This window comes from Mesocricetus auratus, unplaced genomic scaffold (assembly GCF_017639785.1).
Source record: "Mesocricetus auratus isolate SY011 unplaced genomic scaffold, BCM_Maur_2.0 Super-Scaffold_100019, whole genome shotgun sequence".
Classification (NCBI taxonomy): domain Eukaryota; kingdom Metazoa; phylum Chordata; class Mammalia; order Rodentia; family Cricetidae; genus Mesocricetus; species Mesocricetus auratus.
The window spans coordinates 28,969,522-28,975,189 of NW_024429200.1; the positions used below are offsets into that span (position 1 = coordinate 28,969,522).

Genomic DNA, 5,668 nt, shown 5'->3' on the forward strand with positions numbered 1-5,668 from the left:
CTGTTGCCTCTTATTTACTCCTTGAGGGGTCCTTTAGTTGTCAATTTCCTCTGCCAAGGTGTTCTTGGGATGTTTTACAGGGAATCATAGCAGAGCTTTGCACTATGTGTTTAAAACCATTTTGTATGAATACAGGGTAAATTGGGTTACACTTTCTTCATCTGTTAGTCCCCCTGCACAGTCATTTGAACAACTTAGCCTCAGCATTTACCACTAGCTCCCAGCTGCAGTGGGAAATTCAATGGCCTCATTATTGTTCCTGAACTGAACTGTGTCAGGCTGGAGGAGAGCCTGAGCCAGAGGCAGATTGGGGCCTTCCGGTTCATCTGCACTTTGAGCTGGTTCAGCAAAGGCCTTGGAGTCAGGAAGGATAGCATCGGCTCTTCTGTGAGGAAGCTTGGGCTCTGCTGTAAATCCTAAACGAATAGCAATTTTTGCCCTTTGAGGAGCACAGAATGCTTTTCATCTCCTGTTGGATTCCAGGATCACAGAGATCAGCTTGACTCAGGATGTGTTCATTCAGAGGCAGCGGCTCTGGCAGGCAAAGAGGATTGTCGGAGCCTATTTTCCTTTTAGCAGCAGGAGTAAGTACTGTAAAGAAACAGGGCTCGGGAGGCTGCAGGATGCATAAACAGTATGTAATCCACCGAATGTGCTGGGAATTAGAGAATAAGGGCTCAACCACACAATTTTGCAGCTACTATGTTCTTTCTGTGGGGGACACATCTACAGCTGGGCAGACTACTACTGCTTGCAGAAAGGCTATTTTTTTTAAACGTAAACTATCCCATGCTTAGTGAACTTCTTTCATCAAATTAATCTGTATACCTTGCCCTCCTCAAAGTATTAAGATTCTGTCACAGAAATTTGAATAGATAAGTCTTTTTTTGACAGTACTAAATCATGCCACTAATTAAATTCATTCAATTATTTAGAAAACTAGAATATGGAGATTATGGGTTAATAGCTAGATTCAGTCCAACCATACAAAGCAGCAATGGGCGATGTTGGGCATGGCAAGGATGATAGTGTTTTAGACACAAGAGAGAAGAAAATACCCCAGAGAAATGACTGCTATGTGAACTATGAAACATTTTCCCTGTGATTTGCATGATAGCCAGGGTCTGACTCTGAACAGACTTGAAAACACCCTGGGTAGGGATAAATAAAAGAGCCTGTCATCAATCATTGGATATTTATGCTAAGAAGGAGTGTTTTCGTCTTTCTTTGTCATTTGTTTAATGGCCCACACAGCATGGCTCCTGAAGGCTATGGCTCCAAGCCCTGGAGGCACATGCCCAGAGTCCAGCAAAAGCTCTCCCCATGCTAATTTATCAGTACTATTCAGAAGAAGGAAGCTGAACGCAGGAAGCAGCCAGAGAAAGGATCAGGGTTTGGCCAGACACCTCACTTGCAGCTGTGCTTCTGTTTCTGGGAGAGCTCTTATTTGCCTTCCAGCAGCATTCAGGAAAGCAAGAGCTGGCACAGCCTTCCGTGGATGGCGTGGCTTTCTTCCTGTGGAGGAGGAGAAATGGCAGGAACTCCATTAGTACGTTTTTAAATTACCCTCTTATTTCCCATTGAAAGGCAAAGATTTCAGGCTATTTTGCGGGATAATAAAATAATGATCAGTAATTAGTCAAACCTCCAGAAAAAAAAACACACACAAAAACACAAAGTACTGCTTAATACGGTATCATTTGTCAGCGCTTTGATTGTGTCACTTAAGTAGGAAGGTGCTTTCACTTAAGGCTACAGCTACAGATTTTCCATTTCCAAAGATTTCACGTGACAGAGGATTGCAGTGATGAAACTGAGGCAGTAGGATGTTAAAAGGTTTGGATTTGTGAGTGAATTTTGACAATTTGAGTTCTCCCTCTTTCCTCCCATATTTGAGGAAGGGAATTCAGCACTATGTCTGTTGCCTAAATGACGAGTTAGAGCTGTGTGTGAATAGACAACATGTTTGACAATGCCTACCTCCCGAATATTCACATAGGTGTGTGATACATTTGGACTCCTAGGCCAGTCACAAGTTTCCTGGAGACTTGAATAGCTTCAGAGGTCTCAAGGCCAAGAAAAAGAGGCTAACAGACAAGTGCTTCATCTTCCTTTCCCTGGGTCCCAGGAAAGTGCCTTGTGTGAATTGTCATATCATGTCTTTGAATAATGGAACACATAATTACGATCACTTTGGAATGGAATCTAAGGCAACACAATTCAGGTAGGGCCTGGAAGTCTTTATTGTATGTTAAATACTACACAGTGACCTAATAATCCTATATCAGACATTTTTTTCTTACTGGTGTGAATGAAAACCCCAGGAAGAAGTTTTGTCCTGTTGTGAGTCAAAACTCTTGAATCATTGTCTGCACAGAGTGACTGATCAGAATTTCAGTACTATGGGAAGATTGGAATGTTGCCTGTCTAGAGGCCAGTTACCTTATCTTGGGTTAGTTCAAGCGCCCAGCAACAGCTATTCCTTGCCCACTACTATGTGTCTACGTCAGCACTAACACCTCATGACTAAATAGAAGCCTTTCATAGTCTATTAACCACCAACCAAAAAACTAAGAATGTCATCAAACAGCATTTTGAGTCTATAGAAAAGATTCCCACATCACATTAATCTGCCTGTCTATTTTACTGACCAATCTATTTTAAACTTGTGTTGATTTATGATTTTCTTTGTTCTAAAAAACTTTAAAAACTTCATGAAACTTCTTCCATGTCAGGAAGTAGAATTTACGGCAACCTAAATCTGTGTTCCTGGGCCATGATCACTCAAAATGGCTCCAGCAAAAACTAACTATTATTCCCTTTAAGATGTGAGCTGTGCTTTTTAGACCAAAACTGGGTACCTATTTTTAAATACACTCATTTAGCTTTTGCTCAATTGACATTTGTGGAGTATGTTGGATATCAAAGACTATTTGTCATATGCTACAAGACATATTAGTAATTACAATGGCAGAATATACTTTTTAAATAATAAGGTCACTGTGCAGTGACTATCAAGAGAAACGTCTATTAATTTCTACTAGTTTAATTTTAGGAAGTTTTAATGAAGTAATTGAGATTTAAGATAAACTTGAAATATCAGAATCTTCATACAGAGAAATAATTAACAAAACTACTTAGTCATTATAACTGACACTACAGTGTAGAAATACTGAATAATAACAGAATAACTTAAAATCTTACGATCAAGCTGTTTTATCGCTAAATTGAAGCAACATCAAAATTAGAGTCCAGAGCAACTAGTAGCAGAAATGTGCTTCAAGACAATAGTTCCAAAGGCAGGCAGTGCTTATGGATCCAGAAGAACGGTGTTTTGTGGCCTGTCTGTGCTCATTTCACACAAAGAAGCATTATTTAGTATCTTAAGAACAACTTTAAAATGCGCTTTCTAGGAGGATTTTGCTGATGCAGTGTAAGAAAAACAGAAGTACTATCATAGATAGCTAACACATGATCACTGCTTTAGTACTACTATTACTAGTTGTGTGACACTTAGTCTTGGCTGTCAGTTTAGGATCACCATGGCAACAAACCTCTGGGCACCACCATGAGGGATGTCCTCAGGAGTATGTTAATAGTTAAGGGAATCAGTCTTTGGGCTGAGAACTTAGGCTGAAGAAAAAGGAGAAAACCATGTGACTATCAGCATCTGACTATGGTCCTGAACTATCTATGCACTGTGGCTAGTTGCCTCAGGTTTGTGTATCTATGCCAGCCCTGCCATGTTTGAATGTGCTGAAACTGTGGCCAAAAAAAAACCAAAAACAAAAACGAACAAAAAAAAACAAAACAAAACAAAAAAAGACTCTTTCCTTTCTTAAGTTGCTCTTGCTAAGTGTTTTTTTAACAGCAGTGAGACATGTAGCTGTGTTACACCTACTATACAATCTAAGATAAACCTGGAAACTAATTTTGTTGTGGTGGTGGCCAATCCTAATTGTCAACGTTACTGGATTAGAATCACACAGGACTCATGCTTCTGGGTACCTCTGTTGTTATTTCTAGAGTTATGAGCTGAGGAGGGAATAAACACCCTGAATGTGGACATGAGCATCCCAAGAAATAGAGTCCTCCATGGCATGAAAAGGAAGAAGGGCTAAAATGAGAAGAGGACCAATACTCACTTCCCAGATACAATGACAGTGTGACAAGCTGACCCGAGCCCCTGCTGCCATGATGGATTATCACCCTATCACTGAGACCCCAAAATGATCCCTTTCTTCATTTAGCTGCATTTCATCAAGACAGCAAGTCAAACAGTTAATGCAGTGTCTACGCTTCTGTGCAAAAGAATTGAAGTATTTGGAGTAAAGCTTCCAAAAAGGTTTTACAATGACTAGTTTGTTTTACTGCTTCAATAAGTACAAAGCAGAGGATATTAAGATCATTAAAATAGTCAATGAATAATTTATCCTCACTAAGTGTTATATGAAAAAGCTGCGCATATTTCTTGAGCAGCATCTGCCACATCATCTGGTGACCTCTATACGAGGTGTGTACTTGGCGGCTTCTTCATGAGACCTCTCTAATCAAGGCTGCTCTCTTCTCTTGCCTCTGACTTTTCGGTCTGGGTCATGGGGTTAAATATGACACAACAAAAATGTTTCTTTCATCTGGTTCTGAAGCAAGTTCTTATCTATAGTTATGTCTCCATACCTCAAGTTGGGTTTGTTCACATTGCATTCTAGAATTATGCTAAATGTAGTTCTGTTTTGTGCTCAAAAGACAAGTTGAAATGTTACATTTTAAGTCATTTTTCAGGCAAGTGATAATTTTATGCATAATATTTTATGTAAAAGATTGTAATTTAGGCAGTTTAAGGCCCCCCAAAATGTATTTACCTGCTTAATTTATGTTCCCCTATAGAATGTCTTATATACTAAGCTGCTGCCCATACTCCCACAAGCTAGGTGATGGGTCCTAGAGGCTAGCAAATCATCTCAGTAACAGATGAAGTCAAGGATTGAGTAGACTGCTCAGAGGCAGTGTAGCCGAGGAAGTGAAGCAGGCCTGGGTGGAGGATGCTGTTGAGCTGGCCCATGCTCTTGGGGGCTGCTTTACTCTTGTCTCTTCCCATTGCTGCTGTGGATTCCTGACAATCACAGTGTCAGCTGCTCTGCTATATAATTCCTGCCATAATGGACTGATTGATAGTCACTGTGGGCTGAATTCAATTCCTCTTCCCAGGAGGGTATGTCTCTCAGACATTTGGCTTCAGTGATGATAAAATAGATGAATACAGAAGCAGTCAGTGTGAGTGAGACTGAAGGGTGTACGTTCAAAATCGGATGATGTCTGTAAATTCAGGAAGAAGGAAAGCTGGACAGTTTTAGGGAAAAGAAAGTGAAAAAAAATTTAGGATAAAAAAAATTTAGGATAATTTCATTTGATTAACTTCCTGAGTAGAATGAGTCAATGCAGTCCTGTCAAGGACACAGAAAGAAATTATAAGTAACCAATGCACCTAAATTTGCAACATAATTAAACCAAGTGTAATTCTATTAATATGCAAAAGATAAAGCAATACATTTTAAATTATCTCTTGAAGCAATTCCTCTAGGCAGGGCTTACCCTCTGTGACAGGGAAGCAATGGGAATGGTTTGCTACAGGTGGAAGACTGACTCTGGATGAGCTAGTTTTCACAGA

General features: G+C 39.9%; 1 long non-coding RNA gene across 1 annotated transcript; it reads left to right on the forward strand.

The window, feature by feature from the left end:
- Window positions 1-339: 339 nt before the first annotated feature.
- On the forward strand, window positions 340-4,432 carry LOC121133046. Its single transcript, XR_005869788.1, has 2 exons — window positions 340-584; window positions 4,027-4,432. It is a non-coding gene; the product is annotated as an uncharacterized LOC121133046 (long non-coding RNA).
- Window positions 4,433-5,668: the final 1,236 nt, after the last annotated feature.